Source organism: Ursus americanus, chromosome 19 (genome assembly GCF_024610735.1).
Source record: "Ursus americanus isolate L20-20 chromosome 19, mUrsAme1.1.p, whole genome shotgun sequence".
NCBI lineage: Eukaryota > Metazoa > Chordata > Mammalia > Carnivora > Ursidae > Ursus > Ursus americanus.
This window is the reverse complement of record NC_142145.1, coordinates 24,550,503-24,577,498: the sequence shown is the minus strand read 5'-3', so window position 1 is coordinate 24,577,498 and position 26,996 is coordinate 24,550,503. Positions and strand designations below refer to the sequence as shown.

At 50.3% G+C, this 26,996-nt stretch overlaps 1 protein-coding gene across 8 annotated transcripts in view; it reads left to right on the top strand.

The window, feature by feature from the left end:
* The window catches only part of CTIF (cap binding complex dependent translation initiation factor), a 286,823-nt gene that overhangs the window by 220,296 nt on the left and 39,531 nt on the right, over positions 1 to 26,996 (top strand). The gene's annotated exons all lie outside the window — the stretch shown is intronic.

Genomic DNA, 26,996 nt, shown 5'->3' with positions numbered 1-26,996 from the left:
TGTCCGTTTCTGGGAGGGGGCTTAGAAAGGTTCAGGACCCTGCTCTGGGACCAGGACACCCCCCACCCACGCCAGTCCCAGGATTCCATTTAGAATGTGTGGTTATGCCCCCAGTGGGAGGGTGCACCCAGACCCCAGCGCTTCCACCTGGACTCAGGATCCTGAGTTGTAGGTCCCGCTTTGCCCCTACTCTGAGGAGCAGTCTGGGTGAGCCAGCTCTCCTCCCTGGCCTCCCCAGTAAATAAAGGGCCTGAGCATCTTAGGGCCCGTCAGGGCTCGCAGTGAGTCCCGTGACCTATTCCTCCCTTTTTCCTGAGCATCCCAGGACCACACCTGGAGCATCCCCCCTGGCTCCCTGCACACCCGCCCTCCAGGGGCTGCACTGCCAGGAAGAACTGGTGAGGCTGGAGGGGGTCAGGGGAGCGGCCTTTGTAGACCAGATCCCTAAGTCTGGGAGACGCAGAGATGCGATACAGGAGGGACAGAACACAGACCTCATCACCATCAGTATAAATTCCAGACCTGTGAAACCCAAGGGTCCCCTTTGGACAGGTCACTTTAGGAGAACTACAAAGAGCGCTCGTTCTGCTGTGCGGGTGGGTGTGGACTCATCATCTCCCTGTAGGGGCTGGCCAAAAGTGGACCCTGACACTAGGAAGGCTGAGATCTGCACAGGCAAGACGACTTTAGTACGAGCCGTGCGGGACCCTGGGCAGTGACAGCAGAGGCACCACAGGCCCCCTCCCGCAGCAGGCCCTTCAGTGGGGCGCCCCAGACAGACTCAGGAGACATGGGCTGTGCTGAGCCTGGGGGAGGTGGCAGGATGGGTGGGTGCCAGGATATACGGAGTCCCACGGTACCCACAGGGGGTGCCCCCGCTGCAGACCATCCCCTTCAGCACACTGATTCTGCACCTTCCCTCCGTGGTTTTTGCAGCCCCCTCCTTAGCAGGGAGCACTGAACCACTGAGAAGCCCCAAATATTTCCTCTGGGTTTGAGGATATGGTAGCTGATTTTTCCTTTTCCTGCCCCATGGTGAGCAATAGCGCGGAGTAGGGAGTCCAGCAGGTCTGGGTTTGAATTCCCACTCTTGTTTAGTAGTCATGTAATCTTGGATGTGTTTCTGCCTAAGTTTCCTTGCCAGTAAAGTGGGGATGATAATAATACTCCATGGGGTTGCTGGGGAGATTAAATGCGGTTATGCCTAGTACAATGCTGGCCCTCCATACGCGCTCATAATGCAGCGATTCGACTGGACTCTGCTTGGGAGAACAGTGAGAGGAACTTGTGATTTGATTCGAGTCATCTGTGTGCACTGATACCCTGGGTCGAGTCCTGCGTGAAGCTCTGGGGAGCTACAATCGAGTGCAAATTGGGGATGTCCCACGCTCCCGGATCAGAAGGCTCCATGTTGAAGTATCCATTCTTCCCAAATTGATCTCCGGATTCAACACCATCCCAATCAAAATCCCAGCAGGCTTTTTGGTGGAAACTGGCAAGCTGCTTTTGAAATGTATCTGGAATCACAAGGGACCTAGAATATCCAAAAGGGTCTTGAAAAAGTCGGAAGTATACATCAAGGGCTGGTGTTCGCTTGAGGCTCCGCTGGGAAGACGAGACATAGGGAAAGACCCACAGGCATGTGGGGCCGTGGTTCGGAGTGTGTATATGTGAGAGCCTGATCCCGGGGCTTCCGATGTCAGCTTTGCTAGGTGCAAGTTCATGACCTTGAGCAGGATACTTGTAACCTCTCTGTGGCCCAGGTTCTCTTTAAAATGGGGATAATCACAGTGCCACTGCTGTGGGGCTAAGGATTACACGAGGCAGTCTCCTACCCAGGTGCATTCCACCAACAGAACACCGAGATCAGACTCATTGCTCTGCTGACGTGGAGCTCCTAAGCTAGCGGGGAAAATAAGACCTATAGACACATGGACGTATCTACCGAAGGCCATGTGACTGGGACACTAATAATGCCCAGAACAGTCAGAGGGTGAGAATGTCATCAACGGCTTGGCAGCAGACCGGGCCATGAAAAACCGGATGTAGTTTTCATGTATGAACCTCCCTCAGCGCCCAAGGCTGTTGCTGGGAAGGGGACAGAGATGGAATGAGGACAGTTCCTGCCTCGAGTGTCTCAGGGTCCTGCAGAAGAGACGAGACTTGAAGGGTAGCCACCCTCCCCAAAGGATGAAGTGCCAGAGCTGAGAAGCCAAGACCTGTGGGTCCGGCCCCTCCTTTTCCCACACCCAGACTGGGGAAGCAACTTGCCCCGGGTCACTGGACCGAAGGTTCAAGGTAGAGGAAGTATGAAGCAGGCAGGGAGTGCGAAGGAAGATCCGAGGACAAGGAACTGTAGAGGTGCCCTCGGGCCCTAAGACAAGGCTGTTTCTGGAGCCCTGAGTTCGAGGCAGGCCTGGTGGGTAGGGGACGACCAGCAGGCTTGAGTCACCCAGGGGCAGGCTGCCAAGTCCAGCAGGACACCCCACAGAGCCCTTTGGCCCAGGGCCAGCTCAGCCGCCCCTCCCCGGCCCCCGGATACACATACCCCACCAGGCCTGGAGCCATTTCCTGAAAGACTGAGAAAGCGCCATGAGCCGGAGGGGCCGCCTTGGCCGCCAGGGGCCGGGGCCAGGTCTCTCACGGAGGAGAGACGTGTGAGGGGAGGACGTGACCGGTGGCTTTCATTCTCAGAGGCCGGGGATTTCAGAGGAATGCAGCCAACTCCTGCTCTGAAGTTCCCACTTCAGACCCCGCCCGGCTGGAGCCAAGGCCACCTCCAGTCGCCACCCTGGAAATCGGAGAGGCACATCACAGGCCACGTCTGTGTGGGGGAGCACGTCCTCCTTTGTGGCTTCTGTGAGCTGGCCCACTTCCTGGTGTTCCCAAATATACCTTCTCCTTGGGGAAGGCCTTGGGTTCACCTCCAGCCAGCTTCCCCCAGTCTCTGATCTTCTTTGGCCCCACACCTGTCTGCCCGCACACGCCATCCGCCCAGGAGAGCCTTGGCTCCTGGAAACGACCTCCTAGGAATGTCACGACTCTGTCTTTGAGGTCAGGAGCAGACGTAGGAGAGAAAGGAGAATTCTGTACGAACCGTGCACAAGGGCTCAAGCCAGGCTGAAGCTTGGACACCTGTCCACAGGTAGCTGCTCAGGTCTGCTTTGTTGGCCCGTCAACTGTGAGAGCCACGCTCTGGGGAAACCAAGGCAGGAGAGGCCAGGACTTGCCCCTGGCCCTCCAGTAAGACAGAGGCGGAGCAGGGTCTAGGTCTCCTCAGCCAGGGCTCTTTCAAACCGTGTTTGCGGTTTTCACTTTCCATTTTGTTCTGTTTGCGTGTTCTTCCTTCTGTAGATGAATGGCAAGTTCTGGAAAGGCTGGCAGGGCCCCTGGAGACCCAGACAGGAGAGGAGAGTGGACTTGTCGCCGAGTCAGGCTCCCTGCCCACCATGCTGGGTGGCGCCTGCCCTCTGCCCAGTCCGGCCCTGGGGGTCTCCTTGTCTTCATGAGAAGCGTCCAGCTCACCCGAGCATGAGCGTCAACCCCCGGGCCTCCCCGCAGCCTGTTGCTGACTTACTTGTGGCTTTTCCATTGTACCCGTGTCTTCTCTGGAGCTTGTCTCCTGAGGGGCTTCTCTGGGTCCAGCTGATTCTATTTGTATCCCATCCATCTTCCCTGATTTCCTGGCATCTGCTCTCCCTGGAACCTTTTCCGATCTCCCAAGCTGCTGTATGGTCTGTCTGTGCCTTCACTGGGCACTTGGCTTTTGCTCGCTGGTGTCCTTTGCTTCGCCTCACTGGTCTACCCCTGTCTCTCTAACAAAAATTTCAATGGCTTCATCCATTCAACATTCGACAAATGTTTGTTAAGAGCCTGTTGTGTCAGGCGCTGTGCTGGGCCCTGGGCTCTGGGCTCCGGTGGGATTCAGCGGCGAATGAAACAGACGAAATGCTTAGTGTCATGGAGCTTACATTCTAGCGAGGAAGGGGACAGTGAACATCAAGATCATAGATCAATCAACAATTACAATAAGACTGTGGAGGAAGATGAAGCAGGGTATGTTAGGGGTGAGTTTGAAATAGAGCAATTGAGAAAGGGCTCACCAAGATGACCTTTGGACTGACATGAAGGAGCGAACCATGCAATGTAGGGAAACAGCAGTGCAAAGGCCCTGAGGTAGGAAGGCATCTTCCCCATGGAGGCACAGCAAGGAGGCCAGGGGGTAGGAATTTTGGGAGGACAGCAGGTCAGTGCCATGGCAGGGGTGACCTTGTATGGAGATCTGCAGGCTGGCACGAGGATGCATGTCGACTCTGAGTAGGATGGAACATCTCGGAAGGTTTTGAGCAGGGAAGACAAGATCTGACTTAGGTTTTAACAGGATCACCTGGGCTGCTGGGTTGAGAGTAGTCAGAAAGGGTGGGATAGACTCAGGGAGACCAGCTTGAAAGCTTCAGGGAGAGTCAAAGTGAGGGGTGAAGGGGAATTGATTGGTCTGCATCGACTGAAGTAAGAGCTAATGGGATTTGCTGAAGGACGGGATAAAGGAGCAAGGAAAAATGTTTGAGTCAAGGGTGATCGGAGGCTTGGAGCCTGGACAATTGGAAGAGAGGGTCCTACTCCCCAGGAGGGAAGGACGATGGTGGAGTAAGTGCGGAGGGTAGGACGAGCCACGAGGTGGCATTTAAAACCACCGGACTGAATGACACCTCAAGGGAATGAGGGTAAATGAGAAAAAAGGCCACTTGCTTTAGATCAGAGCCGGGGTTTGCATCTGTCCAGAGTCACGCGTGGGTGGCCCGGGACTTGTGCTCTAGCCATCTGCGTGTCACCGCAGGCAGAGTGGAGGGGACAGGTTGCAGCCCCTGCACACACACCCACCCCCGTCCGGATCCTCGCCCAGGCTGGCACGGGCCCGGGCGCACAGGACGCAGCTCGTGATGCTCGGAAGTGAGCAGGCCTCTGCTGGAGGGGAACCAGGAGGGCCGGGATGCAGCCCCATCATCTCTGAACCTCTTGACATTTCATGGGAAAATGGTGTCATTTTATCATTTCATTCCTTGGTGAGGCTTAAATTTCAGCTTCCGGAAAACTGACAGGGAGACTGGGATGGGTGCCTAGGGCTATCTTTGCTCCGTGTGGCTTTATATAACTCAGACCTTTTCCCCACAGCCCTTTGCAACTCGGGCTTCTGTAGGTGGTGCCAATACTATTAAGTATTTAGCGCCCACTATATTTTGTGCTCGGTATTTCTGACAAAATGCTTCCTGCCTCCATGACGATCTCGGAGTAAACAGAATACCTTGAAGGACGAGGGCACGGTGTGTGTCCACACGTTCCAGCGGGCTGCTCGCATACCCCTTCCTCCCCTTTTTCTTTGTAATAATTAGCGTGGCTGAAGTTCCTCTTCCTTTATCTGCATTTCCCTAAACATTCCTCCCAAATTCTTCTACGAGGTCACAGCAACAATGCCCAAGAGGCAATAATGTAGTTCAAAATGTCAGCTGCCCCAGTTTTATTCAAAGAGAGTGCCATCAGGTCCAGTCACTTCCCCAGGAATATGGGGAAGGGCTTTTGGGGACAGCCTGATTCCCAGACAGCCGATGCCCGGACCCCAGGGACTGTGCTTTGCAAGCCCAGCCTTGCAAGTAAGAAGCCTTGGAGGGTCTCCCAGTCACCCACGCCCACACGGTACAGGCAGTGGGACCCCAGAAATTGAAAACACCTGAGTTGGAGCTCCCACTCTACCCCTATGACCTTCTCTCTTGCTCTATGGAAGATGTCACCCCCATCACCAGCTGGAGAGAAGGGCACCTGCACCGCCTACGGATCCTTTGGGTCTGCTGACTAGTTACCCCAAGGATGGCTTCCAGTGTCCCACGGAAGTGCCACAGGGGCGTGCTACCCACTTATCCAGCTCTGTTCCCGTGCCCCACCCCTTCCTCCTACAGATACGTAGGCAATACCTCTTGCATTTCTTGCTCCTCCTTCAGCCAACTCAATCTTCCTAGCAAGGCTCAAAGGTGAAAGCAAGTATGAGCTCTCGAACAGTCTGAAGTCATGTTGGGCAAGGAATCAGCCAGCATTGTAGCTCAGTGGTGATGGAAAGATGGGGTGAGCGGGTGAGCCAGGTCTATGGGCCGCCTGAGCCTCACGACCTAAGTCCCTCAGCAAAACTCCCCCCTCCCCGGCAAACCAAGGCTCCCCGCAGGCCCCCCAAGGTGGGTGGAGGGCCTTAGGCCAAAAGGGGGTAGGCATTGGCTGGTGGTCCCAGAGATGGGAGCTCCAGCTGAGCGAGGGGGTCGACCTTTTGGTAGCCAACTGCGTGGGGTGGTGAGCAGAGAGAAAACCTGGAAGCAGAGGGAAGTTTGGGGACATTCCTCCCAGAATAGCTTTAAAAATAGGACAGCTTTACAAACCACCTAGGATGATTGAAAGCAGGTGGGATGGGAGCAGATGCCCTCTGGAGATGCCTGTCAGACCCGGAGTTTGTCGAACTCTGTAGGTTTTCCTGATTGTTCAGCAAATCTCAGAATGCGGCTTAGGCCATTCCTTCCCTCGGGCCCGTCGTGTATGGTGCATCGAAGCCAGGGTGCGACTGAGGAAGCCCACGAGCATCTGGGAGGGGAGGAGGGTGGGGGGGGGAGGGCGGGGTGGTGCCCAGATGGATGGCATACAGATGGATGGAGTGCTGTGGACTCCAAATTTGCGGGCTGGGATTCTATGGGGGGCTTCATGACAAAACACAGAAATCACAAGCGGTTAGTTTTGTCTTCGCTTCCTGTGTTGGCTTTACCTGATATTACTTTCATGTTAGGAAGAACCCATGTGTTGGAAGCAGGTGGCATTATCCTGGCCAGGTATTTTGCTCCTCAGCTGTGAAGACTGTCTTCTCTTTGAAGGATGGTGTGTCCAACCATGACTTAGTTCCCTGCCTTGGGGGAGGCCCCTCCGAGCAGGGATGTGGTCCTCAGAGCCTTGTAACTGCTGTCCCTAGTAGCCCCACATCCCTCGAGCATCCCCTATGACCTGTTGGTGGGTCTTAGCTTCTCCCCCAACCTCTCCCCACTTCTGCGAGGCCGTCTGCTCCCATAGAGGCAGCCTCCTGGGATTATGATAACTTGCAGTGTCGAGAAATGGGCCTGCACATTGCCTTCTTATCTAGCCAGGAGTGTACCGAGGGAGTCCCCAAATCCAAGGAAGCCTACAGTGCATCCTTCCGTCTAACCAAGATGCTTGTTGAGGGGCAAAAAAAAAAAAAAATCACATCTTAGTTATATGTATTTAAGTTTCTTAAAATGACTTATAAAGAGGTGCCTCTAGTTTCTGGACTCCGTCAGATAGGCGGGTCCTACTCTCCCCAGGAGCTTAGTCCCCGGGAAGATAGGACCAGACATCCTGTCCCCGGAATGGGGTTCAGCACCACGGTCTACCATTCCGTTTTTTATCATTCGCTGAATGATTCAGAATTCTGGGTGGGGAAGAATTTCAGGCCATCCAGAGAACCCCTGTCCCCTTGTGTAAGAGTTCAATGTTTATGGAAAATGAGATTTTTCTCCCCAGAAAGATGGGGTGCTCGCCATCCATGCCTTAGGAAGGCCGAGTGTTTGGCACCCACGGTGCTGAGGCGGGTGCCGTCTTGCGGGTGCTGGCAGCCAGTGGAACTGTGTGCTTAGGGTGGAGGTGGGAACACTCCCTCTCCGAGAGACTGATTTTTAATATTACCACTATGCTGCTTTTTTTTCTTCCTTTTTTTTTTTTTAAGCTTCTGGATCCATGAGGGTCTCTACACAGGAAGAGGGGACTAGCTGGAGGTGGTTAGAGCAGAAAGCGGCTTGTCAACATGGGCACTTAACTTCACACTCAAACACCTGTGCCTACAGCCTCCCCGAGGCTGATGGGGGAGAAGGGCTTAGAGCAGGCTTGCCTCTTTTATGTACTTGTGGCTTCTGGCGTATTTGTAAGCTCCCTCCTACCATCCATTCTCTTAGGCTGCTGATGCGAGGGCCTTTTGAAATGGGAATGATTCCCCGTCTCCCTGCAGGGGTCAGAGACCTGCAGTGTCCTTAGGGCCATCCTTCAGACTGCTCAGGCTTTTTCTCTGACAGCTGGAGTCAGAGGTGCCCAGCCCAGAGCCAGCAAGCCATGGCCGCAGACTGCATCAACAGCCTTCCCCGCCCAGGTCCCCAGCCAGTGGCCTTGTCAGAGTCCCTCGTGGACTCCAAGGCCTCCTGTGATCGGTCACCCTATAGATGATTTTCCATACTGCTACCCCATGAGAAGTATCTAAACCGTCCCTAATTTTCCACTCTTTAAACCCCACCTATCTCTGGGACGCCTGGGTGGCTCAGTTGGTTAAGCATCTGATTCTTGGTCTCAGCTCAGGACTTGAGCTCAGGGTCGTGAGTTCAAGCCCTGCATTGGGCTCCACCCTGGGCATGGAGCCTACTTAAAAAAACAAAACACAAAAAACCCCACACCTGTCTCAAGTCCTGTTTTTCTTATAAAGGGGAAGTTTCTGATCAATTGAACTGGGCCAATGTAATTTGTAGTTGATGTTTTCCCTGTGGTTTGGCTGGGGAGTTTCTGGAGAAACAGTGCCCGACGCTAAAGGTGCCGTGCTGATGGGGCGAGCTCAGGCACCGGGTGCGCTGGAGGGTGGGGTGCTCTAGGGCAGAGGGGAGCCTCTGGGGTAATTCCACTGAGGCGCATGCTTCTAGGCCTGCAGCCGGCCTCTCCCCCATGGAACAGGAATCCAGCATTTGGATCTCACGGGGTCTGTGAGAGGCAGTAGGGCTCATCAGACGAGGCTGTTTTCCAGATGGGGCTCAGCAAGGGCAAGAGACCTGCCCCAGCTCGCAGGGCGCTGTCTGGACTCCCCTTGGATGTTAGGAAGCAGAGCCTTCCGTGGTGGGCAGAGCTGGTGGCATGGGAAGGGAGACCACTCCAGGTCTTTCGGTTCCTCTCACCAAGTCAGAACATTGCTTGTCACCCGGGTAACACTTCCGCCATCTGCGGCAGAGCCGGTGCCACCAGGGGCCGGCAGGGGGGTGGGGAGGTGCCAGACACGATTGGTACCTCCAGCTTCCTGCCCTTTCTTCCCACGGACCTGTGAGCGAGCTGGCGTTATTTTTATCTGGGGACACTGGCGTGGAAGGCATTTTGTCCGTGTCATCTGCTGAAGGCAGTGGCGTTATCTGTTGTCCAAGGCACCCCCAAATAAGCAGTGCTAAGTGTGCTAGGCTGTTCGCATTTAAAAATACAGGCAGGCTGGTGAAAGATCATTTGCTCGTGGTGCTGACATCACGACCGAAGCACAGAGCTGTTAGTTCCAGAGCGCAAGCTTGATTTTGACCTTACTGGGCTTTGAAGGGTCAGCGCACATGAGGGCTCGCGCTTTCCTTAAAATCATAACTCTGTGTCTTTCATCCACAAGAGGGAAAATGGCCGCAGTGTGTGGACTGGACCAGGGGCGGGTCAGTCATCAGGAGCTCCAGGCTGAGTCCAGCGAGAGGACCACTTGGCGTGCAGACGTGTGACAGGTGCAGAAACCAGGAGGTTTTTAAAGACGGTTTTGGGAGTGCCCCCTCATAGGCCTTGGTAGAGTCCCTCTTGTTCCCCAGCATCATCCTGGTGCCCCTGAGTCTTGCTGTGTCCTAAACAGTTGCCCCATGGAGTACAGGAGTGGGCAGGATTTCACTCGAGGCTGTGGCTTTTGCGGGGGTGGGGGCGGTGATTTTGCCCCCAGCATATATTTGAAAAAGTCTGGAGATATTTTTTTGTTTTCACAACTTGGGGTGAGGATGGGGAGCTTTGACCGGCATTGAGTGGTTAGAGGCCTACAGTGCACAGGACAGCACCCCACGAAAAAGAATAATCCAGCCCAAAATGTCTAGAATACCAAGATTAGGCAAGCCTGCTCTAGCAGAGAGAGTGTGGCTTAACAGGAGCAGGTCAGCAAGACCTCGGATGGGGAAGTGACGGGTGCCAGCTGGCAAGCCTAGGACACATGGATCAGTTCAGGGTGTGTCTGTTGAGCCCTCTGCCTCATGCAAGGCCAGGACCAAGCTGGACGTTGAGGGGCTGCTGAGCAAGGTGTGGCCCTCATCCATTAAGGCCAACCACCCCGTTTTGTAAAGTACTTTCCACTCTCCCAGTGATTTTATATCCATTACCTCCCTCATTCAGTCTTCGCCACCACCCACAGGCCTCGTGGGACAAGTATAATCAGCCCCATTTTGTGGATAAGCAAACCAAGGCCCGGGTAGGTGAATAACTTGCCCAAGGTCACATAGTCCCAAAGCAGCAGGTCTTCTGGTCTTTCTATTAGATCACTTCTTAGGAAAGATAACACACCCTTTTCCAGTTCCAGAGCTCCTTCTTCTCTCTCGGCTCATGTTGGACCCCATTTTGATGAGGAATCATCCCTTTCTTCCATCCACCTTCATATGGGCAGAAACTTGACTAAGGACAGAATGAGCTTCCCATCTTAGCATCTACCTTTTTCCTTAAGAAACTTTCCTTTATAACCCAATCTCGAATCATCTTGTATGCATGCCCTCTCTGACCTTTTACCAAAGCCACGCTCAGATCTAGCAGGGAAGTTACCTACTGGTAGAGCAGCCCGAAGATTGCCTCCCCGTGTGCCTTGACAACATCCCGTCCCTGGCGCCGTGCTGCCTGAGACCTCCATTCATTCATTCAGGTACTCCGCAAATACCCACCAAGAGCCTCTTATGCCCTGGTCGCTGGATGTACACCGGGGAATAAAGCAGACAGAGTTCCCCTGCCCTAATGGTGTTTGTGGCCCAAGTGGGAAAGGCAGTCAGTGGGCACATAAACCAGCAAGTGTCTAATTCCGAATTGTGTTAAGTGCTATGAAGAGCCAATGATACAGCAATGGGGCAGGAACCAGAGTAGAAGATCTACTTAAAGAAGGGAGGAGACCTCTGGGAGGAGAAGACAAGATGGCCAACAGCTGAAGGGTGAGCATGTGAGCCAGCTTTTCAAGGGCCCGAGCGTCCCCAGTCCTGGGAGAAAAGCTTAGCGAGGTAGGGGTGGGGCACTCGGTATGCGTGGAAACAAGATGGATTTTTCTTCCCCGACTTTTCCAGTATTTCACAGTTAATATAGCCTTCAGCAGAAATATCTTGAAGGCCTCCTCTCAGATTAAGTCATCAAGAGTCTCCAAACTGCTGTTTTATACCCAGCTGTACTCTCTGCCAGATATGTAAGGGAGGTGGAAAAGAGGAGGAAGACACCAAGAGGCTTGCAGTATAGCCAAGGAAATAAAACATCTCATGAGCCTCGTGCTAGCCAGAACGTCAGCTCCCAGTAGTGGGGTGCTCCCCACCCATGGCTCTCCTCTGGCTCAGTAGCCAGATGTCAGTACCACCCACTGTTCTCCCTCCTCTGCACAGATGCCACCCCCCCCCACTCCAACCATACATGGGCCAAGGAGTGGGGAGTCAGACGGGCTAGCCCATCAGACCTGGCATGGCTGTTCTTGGGGCCTAACTTGGGAAGGCCAAGGAAGCAAGAAGAGGGCAAGCATCTACCGAGTATCTGCCCTGGCCCGGCAGTTTTCACCCTCGTTCTGTCTAGCCCTGTCACCCTTTCCCACATGGGATGTGAGAGGTCTTGGGGCTTGCCCAGGTCCAAGGGCTTGGTGGGAATCCCATCACCTAGGCCTCTCTGGCTTTCGAGCCCCTTGTGTGTCCTCCTGAAACACCAGTGTTTCTCAGACATTTTCAGCAGCGGTGTTATTTTTTCCAAACTTGACTTGAGGCCTATCCTCAACCATGTGAAACAGATCCAGTAGAGGGGCTGGGCTAGGCCCTGAGGCCTCCCGAGTCCGTCCACCCCCCGACCGCTGGTCATCCACCCCCACAGGTGGCCCAAGCCTCCTTGAAACAGCATAAGGGCCCATCTGGTCTGCAGCCTGCAGACCGCAGGCCGTGGCTCATCAAGAAAGGCCCGGGTGCTTCCTTCAGGGACACCCCCACCCCTGCTTTGCCGGGCACAGAGCAGACATCAAGTTCACGTGGGTCGGACCAAACGGAACGGCATGTTGCAATAGAGTGACGTGTTCAGACAGAGCCTGATGCAAACAGCTTCCATCCACATCTTTGTGGGAAAGAGCAGGCATGACAATCCTGTCCACATCTATGCCCCCATGTGGTCTTTATAACTGGGGCAGGAGCCAGGATCCGTGGGTGCAAATTCTGGCCTTCTGGACCTTGTGTCCTCCTCCATCCCAGTTCCCTTCCATGAACCCACCCTTAGTTGTTGCTTAACTGCTGTGCAATAAACACTTTGGGATACAGCTTGATAAAAGATGCGTGCACCCCCATTACCGCTTCCCTGAGGGGTAATGCCCCATTAACGTTAATGTGACTTTTGAAGCCTTCGTCTGTGGCAAAGTTCAAAGTCAAGGGTGGATTTGGACTTCAGGCTGAGTCATTCTGGAATCCCCATTATAGGCCAAATCTTTTCGTGAGCATTTCAAGGGGTTTTCTCAAATTCTATAAATAGTTTAATAACGCCAGCGTAATCATCTATTTTTATCGCCAGCCTTCCAGACAGTTTCAGAAGCGATGGGGCTGCTCGTTGGAAGTAGGATTTCACATCTTCAGTTCCGTCCTGCATCCAGAGCATGACCTGTGGGCCTGGCCCCGAGCAGTGGGATCCCCAACAGCAGTTCTGGCTGTGGGAGGGGACCCAGCTTTCGAGGGAGAACCTGGTCCAGGCAGAAACTCTGCGAGCAGACCCTAGGAATCTCCGAAAGCTGGAAGAGCTATGCTCTGGCCCCAGCTCCCACTTTCCTTACACGGAAACCCCTGGACAGGGCACTTGTCCCCTGTATGTCTTGTTCCTAAAATTGTAGGACGTGAGCACCATAGCCCTTTCCTAGTTAGGGAGGGCTCTCAGCTTTTCCCCAGGGTTTCACACCTGTTCATCACGTCATCACCCTGCTGACCCTGTAACGGTCGTATAGTCTCTTTCCACTTTACAGATGAGTAAACGGAGGCACAGACAGCCCCGATATTCGCACAGAGACCTGCCCAAACTGGACTGGTTGCCCTTTTCTTTTCCAGTCGGTCTGTTCCTGGAGCTGAGGCCACAGTGAGCACGCCCCCTCCTTCCCCACAGAGAGCCCTGCGTCATGGGTAAGACCTACCTGGGCCGGGCCAGACCCCGGTGACGACATGCCTCTGAGCCCACAGCCACTCTCTGGGAAGGATGGCAGCCAGGCCGAGAGGAGTCTCGGCTCTGCAGAGTGACAGCTGGGCCCTCTCGTCTGGAGGGAGCTGCAGGGAAACGCAGGGCAGAGGCAGGCATCTATCCATCTACAGGCGAGCCTTTTCGGACGGGACACCTTTGGGGAAGAAAGAGCCCCAGAAGCCAAATCAGAGACCTGGGTCCCAGCCCTCCCAGCATCAGAAGTGTGAGGTGCTGTGTGAGCTAGAGCCGGTAACATTTGTAGGAAGTGCTTTGAAAAGAAAAGTGACACGTAAACGTCTGGTGGTCTTATTACACCAAAGTCGGGCTGGCAGCCAGGGGACCTCCCACATAGTCTACCAAGTGTCTGGTGACTGAGGGCTGCCCTAGGAGACTTCAGTGCTCTGGCTCACCTGTACCTGGCAAGTACCTGCGGGTGTCTTCCTGAGGCTCAATGACTCCTGTGACACCCTGGCCGGGGGAATTTCCGCCCATCCGCCAGTGTGCCTGTCGAACAGTCCAGCCCTCTCTCCCTGCTCAGGCTGAAAGGAAAACTTCCAGCCTCTGCTGAGGGCTTTTCAAGGCCACAGCCACAGCAGGTGCTGGCTCCCCCTCGCCTGATAATGAGGCTTCACGCCTGCATAAGTGTGAGACAGAATTCCCACTGAATCAGCCCAACTTCTTGGCTTCTCCCCACTGCACCCCAGTGCTGCTGCTCCCGCCCCCCTTATACGGATCAGCAGAGATGAGCCAACCTGACCTGATTTTGCCAAGCCAGAAATATTCTGGGTGCTCACACCCTGGGAGCCTTGGAAAATGTCTCCAGAATGTTCTAGATTCAGCTGCAAGTGGCTGATGGCTGTTCCAGACACAGCGTGTTCCTTTCACCTGGAGCCAAGTGCCAGAAAGGATGCATTCTCAGCCACAGTGCCATGAACCGTCAGTGACAGAGAATGTCTCCAGTGATTCTTTATTATTATTATTATTATTATTATTATTATTATTAATAGTTGAAGGGCTGGGATTTGGGACATGATTTTCATCTGTAGTGGTTAGAGCAGATTCGAGATCATCCAGTGTTACTCTGTCTATTCTTTCGGGTGGGACTCAGAGGGCGGTAGTCACCACCAACATGCAGAGAATTTGACACGATGCTTAAGAGTGTTTCAGGCATGTGTGAAAGCCACAGTGATGGTCCCAGACCCGGGTCTGTGTTTTTAGTGGGCAGCTGTTTTCTCTGTCTGTGGTCTGGGGTCAGTCACAGCACCCCACCCGCCCAGCCACAGAATTGGCCACATGGGTCTGGCAAATCAGGGAACCCCATCTCCACGTCCACAGTGATTGGTCTGATGGATGGTCATGTGACAAGCAGGGCCAATCAGAATCTGTCCCTGAGATTTGAGGTTTGGACACGAGGAGAGAGGGAGGTCTGTCTCCCTTTGGCTCACAAGCCATTATAATAGAGATTGGGAGCTACTGACCACCATCTTTGGCTTTTGCCTTTACAAAGGGAGACCCTGGCAGCAGAGAGAGTGGTCAATATGCACAAAACCAAGACAGGCAGAGACAAGAGTGGGGAGGGCCAGCTCTGGCATCATTGTTTGAACCCTGGGGACCAGCTATGTCCTTGGACTCCCACCCCTCCCTTAAGCCAGTTCAGGCCATGTGCTAGTTGGAGACGGCTTTGGCATCAGTGGGTGGATGTCTGGGGATACTCAGGGAGAAGTACAGCCTGGAGTGGGAGAGGACATGCCCAAAGGCAAAGAGCAGTACGGAGCCCAGCAGACATCAGAACTCAAGGCAAGCGATCAGTCATAGGTTGCAGGCTGCAGTCCCATGCTCACACCGGTCTCTGGGGCGCCTCTCCCTCCAGATGAGATGGGAAGCCGCAGCAGACCACTGCGGGAGCCTGAGTGCCCTGCAGTCAGATTCTCGCGGTCCCAGAGTCAAGGACTGCTGAATCCCCAGGGCTGAGCCAGGACTGGGAGCTGTGGCCACGCTGTGGCCGTGATGGCCAGCTGTGGGTGCAGCCTGGTGAGCACACCTCTTGACTCGGGCTGCACCCACAGCCTGCCAGAAGGATGGGGGGCGGTCAGGTCTGGGCCAACTTTGGTGGACAGAATGACTCAGGTTGCAATGACCAAGAGGTCTCTCTGTCACTTGTTAAACACCTACTGTACGCCCGATGCACATGTCACTCCTTGAAGCCAAGAAGTCTCTCTGACCTAGTCAGAGTGACGCCAAGCCCTGGGGGATCCTTCCATGATGCTGCCCCCAGTGGGTGTGTGAGTGGCAGGATGTGCGGGCTGCCCAAGGAGGACTGCCCAAGACACAGATGACTACCAAACAGCCCCTCCTCCCTTCTCCTCCTCCCCCGACCCGGGACTGTGCTGGAAGCACGCCCACCCAGCCTCAGCCCACTCTCCTCACCAACTCTGCCCAGCCACGCGTCCTGATCCCTGGCTCCCAGCCCCCTTCCGTCCTCCTGCCTGGAACCCAGGGATCCATTATTCAATCACAGAAGCTGGGCCTATTGTCACACCGATCAGTTCTTTTGGTCCTAAGTCACAGAAACCAACTTGAGGCGGCTTAACTTCCCCGAATCCCTTTTCATAAGGATTCAGAGGTGTCTCATGGAGCCTGAAGGTCCCAGGAGAGGACAGAAAATGGCACGCCCAGGGAACTGTCTCGGGCTAGGGGAGATTGATCTGGTGAGGCTCTAGGTTCCCCTCCAGACCAGCTCTAGGCTTGGGAATTCCCCTGCCTCTGCCCCTGGGGGGGCTGTTACTTTAGAGACATAGCTTGGGGGGGAGGCCTCCCTGAGGAGCTGACATTGAAGCGGAAACCTGAAGGAAGTGAAAGTTTGAGCCGAACAAAAATAGAGCACCTCCTATTTGAAAATGGCTTTCGTCTTTCCAATATAAAGAATTCCATCAAATACTCCTTTATAGCCCTCCAACCAATGGCCGCGGAGAAGGACCGAGACTGACTCACTGCTGCTGGGCTGTCACCAGCTCCTCAATGCCTGTCCCTCCCACATCTCATCCCAGCTTCTCCAGGAAAAAGAAACTTCCTGCCAGAAGTAAATAAATGTGCACTTTCTCCTCCCCGCTGGGGAGATGGCAGCCCCAGCCACCTCTGCCCAGAAACAAACCAGAGTCACTGGGGAGGTAGAGTGTGGATGGGCAAATTTCCCTGGGTCATTTGTTTTAAAAGAAGGAGAAGGAAATGATGGTGAGGTTGCAGGGATCGGAGGGGCCGTCTGTCTACTCCAGGAAGTGTCAGAATACACTGTGATCCTTGTGCCTTCACCCCTCCCTCCACTGGCTCGCTGGGAGCAGCATCTCCCCGATGCTGTGGCTGGCTGGGGGCGGGGGTGTTTTCCCCCTGTGCCTGTACGCAGCTGTTTTTGGCTTGACCACAGGACTCCATCATGCCAGAGTTCATGTGGTTATCCAGAGCGGGGAAGAATTTCCCAGCATGCCTTGAGAAACCTGAGCCACTGAATGGCTTTCAGGGCTTATTGATGTGGTCGGTGCAGGAAATAGCAGTACGTCAATAAATAGTTTTAGGCAGGAAACAGGGCTTAAATGGTAGCCTTAAAGTTTGGGGAAAGGCACTAGGGGTTGCTGGGAGGGAGCCTGCCAGTCAGATGAGAATCCGGAGCCAAATACCCAACTTTGAAATGGCTGCCACCCATCTGAGGCCCCTTGGTGGTTCTGGAGGCAAGGGGCTGATGTTAAAGGCAGAGCTGAGACCCAGGGGACGGCTGGTTTCGGTTGGCAGAGAAGAGCGCCTTGTTCCAGGGGAAAAGCTGGCAGCCTACAACCTGTGTGCCCAGAGGAGACACACAGCTGGGTTGTGGTGGCCTCTGAGCTGGGCATGTCCACAGCCCATTTCCTCACACTTCCAGTGAGAGCCAATGCTAGGCTGTAGATCATTCCAGGAGTTCCGCTGTCCGCATCAAAAAAATCCAGGAAAAGGGTCACAACCTGCCAACTTCTTCCCAAGTAACTGTTTTTCTGATTATAAAACATGTTCTCAGAAAAAGAGAGACATTCAGAAAATAATAAAAAAGTAAAAAAAATTAAGGTCATCCATAAATCCATACAAAGTAGACTTTCACAGCTACTGAGAAACAATGACTATTAACACCTTGGATGTTTCTCATCTTTTTCCTTTAAAAAAAAATCAGGGGTGAGATTATGGAGTACATGCAATTTTGTTTTTGCTTTTCTCACTCAGTGTCATAGCGTCATTTTCCGTAGCTGTTATAAACTTCTCATAATTGGGCGCGAGGATTGACATTTACCTAATCATTCCCCTATTGTCGGGGACTTAGGTTGTTGAATTTTTGTGTGTGTTAAGCTTATTTTTCCTGTTACATTTATTGCCTTATGATAATTATATCAAAACGCAAATACGAGATCAAACAGTAACACTTGGAAGGCTTATTGTAAGATCTTTTTAAGAAAGTATGACCAATTTGCACTGTGCAAAAATGAGAGTGTCTGTTTCACTGCATCCTCCCCAGTATTGGCAATTACCGGTTTTTAATTTATTAATATAGTAAGTAGAAAAAAATAGTATTTTCATTCATTTGATTGCTACTGAGATTTAATTAATTTGTTTTCACTTATTTATCAGCAAATTGTGTTTTGATATATGAACTGTCTTTTAATGGCCTTCTCCCATCTGTCCGTGAGGGATTTAGTACTTCTGTTACAAAGTTGATCAAGCGGTTTATAGGTTAAGACTATTACCCTTTGTCACATTTATTGCAGACATTTTTCCCAGAATGTTATTTGCCTCGGAAGTGTGTTCGCAGTATTTTGATGCGTTCCTTTGTTGTGTTAATGTTGAAAGCCCCTCTCCATCCAGAAATTTGATTCTCTGTCAAATTTTTATGGTTTGTCTTCTTTTTTTTCTTTAACATTTACCTCTTTATTCCATCTGGTATTCATTTTAGGGCTCAGTGTGAAGGGAGACTCTGAATTATTACCCCCCTCGCCCCCACAAACTTAGACAGCTGTACCCGCAGTGTTGCTTGAGTGAGTAATGCTCCCTTTGCCACTGATCTGTGGTCCTCTGGGGACCATGTGATAAATCCTTACGGATGCCGACCGTGTTTCTAGGCTATGTGACCCAGCTGTCTACTCGTATGTCAGTTCCACACCCTTCTCATTAGTAAAGCTTTAGGATAGGTGAAAAATAATATGACTCTTTACAATTTTGATTTTAGCTATTTCCCCCTATTACTTTTTTTTTCTTTTCTTTTCTTTCTTTTCTTTTTCTTTTCTTTTTTTTAGAGATGGGAGGAATGGGCAATGGGAGAGGGAGAGAGAGAATCTTAAGCAGGCTCCATGCTGAGAACAGAGTCCAACTCGGGGCTCCATCTGAGATCTCAACCCTGAGATCTTGACCTGAGCAGAAATCAAGAGTCCGAGACATCTGACCCACTGAGCTTCCCAGCCACCCCCCTCCCCCCTCCCCGCCACATTACTCTTTCAAATTACTTTTAGGATTATTGTTTTCATGCCTCCATTCCCCCTTTCCCTCCAAAAAGTTCCCACTGGAATATGGAGTACAAACTGGGGTTACACCTGTGAATTATTTCAAGGAGAATTACCATCTTTATATTGTGTGTTTCTTCATTTGTTGAAGACTTTGTCCGAAATCTAGCAGTTTGGTTTTGCAATTTTCTTAATAGAAATTTTGCACATTCCTAAATAATGTTAGGTAAGTGTTTTTATTGCTCTAATAAGTGAGCTTTGGCGCACTAAAATATCTCACTGGTTAATCCTGTCATTTAAAAAGCTGTTGACTTTTGTATATTAATTTTTATTAATTAATTAGTGGCTAAACGCTCATGTTAATTCTAATCTTCATCAGAGAGTTCTCTTGGGTTTTTCATTTGTATAATCATATCAAATCATTTTATCTCCTTCCTTCCAAGGGTCATGGATGTTGCTACAATTTTATAATCAGGCCTATTGATGTAATATATTTGTTTATAGGTTTCCTGATACTAAATCATCCTTGCCTTTCTAGGATAAAATCTACTTGGTTATAAGGGATCTATTTGCTAGCATTTCATTTAGGACTTTCACATCTACTTGAATTAGAGAGATAAGCCCATAGACTTCCTTATTTATGATTTCCTATCAAACAAAAGTATCTTTTTTTTTCTGTTCTAGATCAGTCTGCATAGCAGAGCAGCCATATAATTTTTTGAAAATCTGAACTTACCTATAAAAATCGTAAGTTTAGAGACCTCCTAACTAGAACTTTTCATTTTATTTTATGATTTTTAGTCTTTTCTGGGCTTTTGTTGATTTTTTTAGTAAAGTTTGATGATATTTATTTTTTAAGACATCTCCTATTTTATCATTTTTTCCCAAAATCATCAGCATAGAGTTGTAAATAGCTTTTATTGTATTTTTTATCTACCGTATATCTTTTTTTTAATATTTTAATTGTATTTCTAATTTTATTTCTGTTTCTTTTTTCTTGATTTTACAAAATTTCCTTTCTCTGTTTTCTAATTAATTAGTTTCTGGCTTTATCTGTATTATATCCTTTCATATATTTCCTTATTCACTGGTGGCTTTCTAATTTTTTGGGTCGAATGTATAGATTAACAGTAGTCAGTAGAAGTATATGGGATCCACATATGTAATTTCTTTTTTTTTTTACGATTTATTTTTTTATTTGAGAAAGAGAGGAGCATAAGCTGGGGGAGGGGCAGAGGGAGAGGGAGAGAATCTCAGGCAGACTCCCTAGTGAGCACAGAGCCCGACACAGGGCTCCATCCCAATACCCTGAGATCATGACCTGAGCCAAAATCAAGAGTCAGACACTTAACCAACGGAGGCACCCAGGCAACCCTGCATATGTAATTTCAAATTTAATAACATATTATTTCACCCAGTATATCCAAAATTTCAGCATGTAATCGATATTTTTAAAATAGGAGATGTTTTACATTCTTTCATACTAAGCTTTCAAAAACTCCTGTCTCTCTTACACTTACAGCACATCTCAGTTTGTATAAGCACATTTCAAGCGCTCAGTAGTCATATGTGGCTAGAGGCTACCATACTGGACAGCAGAAGTTTAGATGATGTATTTGCTTCCTCTTTTTAACAGCCAAGATAGTTAAGACTATAAATTTACCTTTCATTATAGCTTTGACCACATCCTACAAGTTTTTATAACTCTTTATTTCCTAATCTATTATCATATATTTGATTATGTCTTTATTCCATCTTTCTTTTTTTTTTTTAAAGATTTTATTTATTTATGTGACAGAGAGACAGTCAGCGAGAGAGGGAACACAAGCAGGGGGAGTGGGAGAGGAAGAAGCAGGCTCCCAGTGGAGCAGGGAGCCCGATGCGGGGCTCGATCCCAGTACCCTGGGATTACGCCATGGGCCAAAGGCAGACGCTTAACGACTGAGCCACCCAGGTGCCCTGGAGAGAGAGAATCTTAAGCAGGCTCCACGCCCAGTGCAGAGCCCAACACAGAGCTTGATCCCATGACCGTGAGATCACGACCTGAGCCGGAAATCAGGAGTCGGAGGCTTAACCAACTGAGCCACCCAGGCACCCCCTCTGGGAGACTATTTTTAAACATCCAAGTAATTGGCTATTTTTTAATTGTTCTTAATTCTTGGCCCAAGTATGTAACCTGTAGAATTTCTGTGCTTTGAAATTTAGAGTGAATCACAGCTTACATGAGGTTTCTATTTAGTCTTATTAATTACATTATTTAAATCAGCCAAGTGGTTGCATTTTGTTAATCAGCTGTGGAATGCTAGCACCTGCATTTCCAGATACTAGTCTTCCTATTTTTTTCTTATGTTTCAATAGCTTTTGTTTTATGTATTTTGAGTCTATGCTACACAGTATATAATCTTTTTTGTTATCTATTATGAATGTAATTTTATTTATATGTAACCTTTTTTATTTTATTTAATGATTGTTATCTTGAAAACTACTTTGATTTTACTAGCGCTTTAATTTTATTTTTATTTGCCCACAATTATTTTTACCTATCCATTTATTTTATGTATCCTGTTTTCAGTTCTGCTAATGGTTACTAGCATTTACTTTTAATACTTTTAAAGGCGTACTTTAACTTCTGTTTCTGTGAGTACCATACTTAAGAACGAAGCAGTGACTTCTGAATCCTTATGGTCTAAATTATGAAATTTGTATGCTCTGCCATCTTCTGTTCCTCTCCACCAGTGTGTATCAGTCTTCAGTAAGTTAATCTTAGATTATTAAATCACTACTACTATGAAATTCATCTTCAAATTACATTTAGAGATGAAATAACTTCTCTTTCAAGGGCTGTTTTTGGCTTTTGATTCTGTCTTACAACCAAAGTTATAATTACTAATTTTGTTGACTCTGTAAGTCCACCTGGTTTCAGTTTTCACTTCTGGTCCTTCTATACCATGATTTCCTTATACTGAGTCTCAATTTTGTTGGCTGGGCATGCATTTAAGAAAGTTTGTAAATTTTTAAAGTATTTTCAATTGTGGCAAAGGAAAACACCACGTAAGTAAAATTTACCATTTCAAGCGGTTATATGTATGCCGTTCAGTCATGTGAAGTGTAGTCACATTGTTATACACCCAGCCTCCAGAACTTTTTCATCTTACAAAACCGAAACTCTAACTCATTAAAGAATTCTCCGGTCCCCTCTCTCCCCAGCCACCGGCAACCACGATTCTACTTTCCGTTTCTGTGATTTTGACTTCTCTCGACACTTGTATAGGTGGAATCATACAGTATGCGTCATTTTGTGGCTAGCATCTCTCAGTGCGCATCACGTCCTCATGGTTCACCTGCGTGGTAGCATGTGTCAGAATTCCCTTCCTTTTGAAGACTGAATAATACTCCGTCGCATTCACATGCCACATTTTGTTTATCCATTCATCCGTTGATGGACATGGGGGTTGCTTCCCCCTCTTGGCTGTTACGAACAGTGTTGCTATGAACATGGGTGTACAAATATCTCTTCAAGACCCTGCTTTTAGTTCTTTTGGGTATATTAAGCCAGAAGTGGCATTGTCGGATCACCGGGTACTTCCATTTTTAATTTTTTGAAGAATCGCCATACTGTTTTTCATGGTGGCTGCACCAGTTTGAGTTTTTTCTTACCTAAGCATGTAGGTAGGACTTTTAAAAACCTTTGCTTATGTAAGATGCATTTCTCCTGCTTTCACTCACAGCTGAGTGTGTTCTTTCCCCCTGAAACAAGTGAAGGTGTTGTCTCAATGTCTCTGAATTTTAACATCAAATACAGAAATATAAGGCCAACCATATTTTTGTTCCTTTGTAAGAAACCTAGGGGTTTCCCTCCCCCCTTCAAAGCTGTTTTTAGAATTTTTCTTTTTCTTGAAATTAAAAAAGAAAATTCTCCTGCTAAGTATCCCTGGTGGGGGGGCTCTGGGACGCTGTGAGCCTTTCTGCCTGAAGAGTCCATTCTTTGGCTTTTGGTTTTCAGCTCAAAGTGTTTCCCTCTGGTCTCTTTGTTCCATGTATTCTGGGATCCTTTTTGAAAGCCTCTATAATTCACAGGTCAGACGCCCATCCACTCAGTCTTCACTGCTTGCTTTTTTTTTCATCTATTTATCCTTGTCTTCAACTTTCTAGCTGTCTTATGTGCGACTTTTTCTGCAGCGAACATTCTGTCCTTCACTGCCTCCAGCTCACGCTCTCTGGTTGCTGTTGCATTTCTCATTCCCATCGGTTCTTCCCGAAGGCCAACTCCCATCTTACGCTTCATCTCAGTGTGGGGCTTTTAGCGAGCTGGGGTCCCTTCTCTCAAATGCCTCTCCACCTGTCACAGAATCCATGCAATTGTTCTTATGGACCTAAAAGCCCACATGTTTTATACTGGAGTCTTTAATTTTATTTATTCTTGGTATATTGTTATCATTTTCAAAGCCACGCATTTCTATTAGGTCTTTGGGGTAGCAGCCCCCTTGTCTGCTATGCAGGATTTTCCCATAGACGGCATGTTGCTTTTCTCTTCCCTTGCCCTTGAATGACGAAGGCTAGGTTTGGTTTGGGGGTTAGCCATAGGGATCATCCTTGGCATTCTCAATGTCTCCTGCGGCAAGAGTAGAGTCTCCCTCTCCCTGGGTGGCTTCGTGTGCACATCCCAAGTCTGATTTCCAACATCTAGCAGGTGTTTGGTTTTTTAGTGCATGTTGCTAGCCGCAAACAGAATCCTCTCTCGACGCCACTGATTATCAGGAGGAAATTGAGTCAAGCTGTAGTTTTTGATCAGATGTGATCATTTTTTTAAAACTCCAGTTTCTGGTGTGCACTGCCCCAAGCCTCTTCCTGCCCGAGAGGGCTTTGCCTGAGAGCACCGCACCTCTGAGCACACAGGGTGCCTTCGGCCCCTGAATCTCCAGGGACCAGAGCAAGAGCAATGCTGCTAGGAGCTGCCTGGGTGCACAGGACAGGGTTTGCAAGGAAGGCCAGACTGCCTACAAGCCAGGGGCAGACAGGGAAAGTCTGCAGGTCAAGCTGCCTACCCATCTACCCCTGACCTTTGACCTTCTGGGTAGGAGGCCAAGCTGCTCTGGGCAACTACAGCTTCTTGGTGACAGCACTTGAGTTAGTGGTATTACCTCCCTAGTCTGGTGAGGAGGCTGCTGGTGAACTGTTATCTCCCTTCTCAGTGTTCTTACAGGGCTTTCTTCTTCTTCGTCTGCTGCTCGGGTATTTTTATAGGAGATGGGAAAAGGACAAATCGTACCCTGATAGAGGAGCCCCATTTTAACTCCCGAGTTGGCACCTTATAAAAGCCTGGAGCTGTGGTTCTCGGCCATGGCCGCACACTGGAACCACCTGGAGGGCTTTCACAGATGACAGTGTCCAGGCCCCACCGTGGCCAGCTACACAAGCCTCTGTGCGGCGGAGTCCAAGCATCTGTAGCTTCCAAGTTCCTCCGGGTGACTCCAGTGTGCGACTAGGGCCAAGAACCTTTAGCTTAGATTTGAGAGCAATGGTAGGGCTGAGGTTGTCATTCAGACTCTAGTCCTAAGTGACCTTGGTCAAGTCTTTTAACCACTTTGTGCCTCAGTTTCCCCCGTTCTAAAATGAGAATGCTAATGTGTGCCTCTGCTCTGATCACATAAGGATATAGAGGGATAAACACAGGCTAATGAGGGTGGAACTACCTAAAGACTCGTGACTTCAAGGCCAGCAGTCCAGGGCCCTTTGTAGGCCTTAGGGTGGTGGGCAAAGTCATTCATTCATTCATAGGTACCTAGAACACCACAGGACAGCCCCTGTGGGCTCCCTGATCCAGGCTCTGTACTAGGAAGGAGACCCCACTACTTTTGGAGTCCCTGGCTAAATCCAGGGGACTCTTCCAGGGACACTGTCCTGTCTCAGACCCCAGGATGGGAGAGCTCCATGCACTGGCAAACCACAGTCGGACGCAGGTAGACATGTCAGTGGGAAGTGAGTGGGGAGGCAGGAGACCCAAGGGTCAGCATGGGGCCCATGAGATCTGTGAGCTTGAGTGGACTTCCGGGGGCAGTATGAACAAATGGCTTAGTGGAAAATTCAGACACAAAGTGAGGAAGAGCTTGGGCTCTGAGGTACTACTTTTCCAATTTAATAACACCATGAGAAAAGAAGTGGCGGAAAAGCTTGGTGTCCAGAGTAGGCAGATCCGGGTTCAAATCCCAGCTCTGCCGCTACCACTTAGCCATGGCCAAGTTGGGTAACTTCTCTAACCTCAGATTCATCGTCCCTAAAATGGGGCAATAATGGGACCTGCCTCGTGGGATCATTGTGATGATTACACGTGAGCTGGTAGTGGGCTGCCGCTGCTCTCCTTCCATACACACACACACTTGAAGCTGGTAAAACTCTGAAACGAAGAAGCCATGACCCAGGCTCATCAGAAGCAGGAACTGGAGGGACATCTCTTGGAGATCTTCTCATCCAGCCCCAAATTGGCCAGACGAGGAGGCGGAGGCCCCCTCTGCCCTTTCAGGTTTCTAGATAGTTCTTCCGTCATCCACAAGGGACGGATATTAACCAAGTCTTCCGTGAGGACCTTCCTTCCCTGGAGATTCTGAGCTTCGGGCATCCAGGAGAACACTCAGCCAAATTACGTGCTGGGGAGGGGTCCTGGATGGCGGGGATGGCGTGTGGCACATCCTCCAGCCTCTTCCCTCCCGTGGCCTATTCCTCTTGGTGGCACAGTCCCCCGGATTCAGAATCTTGGTGTCATCTTTGAGTCTTCCGTTTCCATCAACCTGAAATCCATCACTTGGTGACTCTTTCTGTTGACGGTGTCTCTTGTCCCAATCCTGTATCGGGCGGTTAGTGCTGCTCAACAGACAGCCGCAGAAATCCTCGTGGCACACCATTCTGTGCTGTTGTTAGATCATGTGTGTGCACGTTGGCTGGGGGCCCCCTGATCTAGTCTAGACTGGGGTGAGGCCCTGCTTCACATGTCTCTCATCTTCCCTTTGGGACCCTCAGACCAGCCCACAGGTGGTCCTCTCATGACAATGGGAGAAGCGTAGGAGAGTAAGCATGAGTATATAAGGCCTCTTAAGGCCTCCGGTCAGTACTAGCCCCCTGTCACTTCTGCCTCATTTGTGTTGGCCAAAGCAAGTCATATGGCCAAACCCGAAGACAAGAGGTAGGGGAAATATATTTCTGAATAATCTAATTTACCCCAGATTCTTATCTGTCAAATGCCAGAGAGTGTAGTTTCATTCAGCCTGCACCTTTGGCGCTGGCCTCCTGCTTGGTCCCCGCATCCTTGCCCTATTAACCTAGCATAGATACGACCATGGCCTTTCATGACCCACCAAAACCTTCTCTGCAGCTCCTTGGCTGGGTTCAGTTATCCGTGCTCTAGCCCCACCCTCTTTCTCAGCCCCGCCTCCTGGTTTTTTTTTTTTCCTCTCTACGCCACCCATGAGGGACCCGGACTGCGTACTACCTCCCTATTTCCCAAACACCCATGTTACCCTCCCCACATCGTTGTTCTCTCCACCTGACATGCCCCACATTCCCGAGTCAGAATCCTAGTTCTTCTGTGGCCTCGATTTCCCATTGAAAGTGACAACTTCTGCCTCTGAGTTCCCAGAGTCCTTTCACCTGGAACCTCGCAGTGGCTTTGATACCTTCTCTCTCGTATCGCAGTTACAAATGAACATGTCGTGTCCTAGTCCTTAATACAGCACCTGGCACACAATGGGCAATACTGTGTTTAAGAAGAATGAATGAAGGTCTCTAAGCCCCTTGCAGGCAGGGGCCTCGCTGTCTCTAGCCCGGTGCTCGAGCCACAAAGGGCCTTAGTCACTAATTGCTGACGTGCAGGACAATGCTCAGGTTACCCTCCCTCATGTAGGGGGCATGCTTTGGGGATTAGCAAAGGGAGGTGGTTTAGGCACACGGAGTTGAATGCGGGAGATGATAACTCTGGGAAAGGTGTCGTCTGCCCTTCATCTCACTCCCCGACCTCAGCATTGGGGTCCATGAGGCAAGACTGAGGAGCCCCCCAATCTAGGAACTGAAGAAGAGGTGCTGTGGCCAGAAGTCGAGGCCTTGCCACCCACAAGTGAGTCCCCTGCATTCACGCTCCAGCCAAGGGTCCCTCCTCCCTCCTTAGAGAGAGCATGGGGTTTACCAGTTGTCTTGAGCCAGCCCTTAGACAGCAGGTGCCACAGCAAGGCAGGCTGACCCCGGCGAGGCTGACTCGGTCTCTTGTGCCCCCGC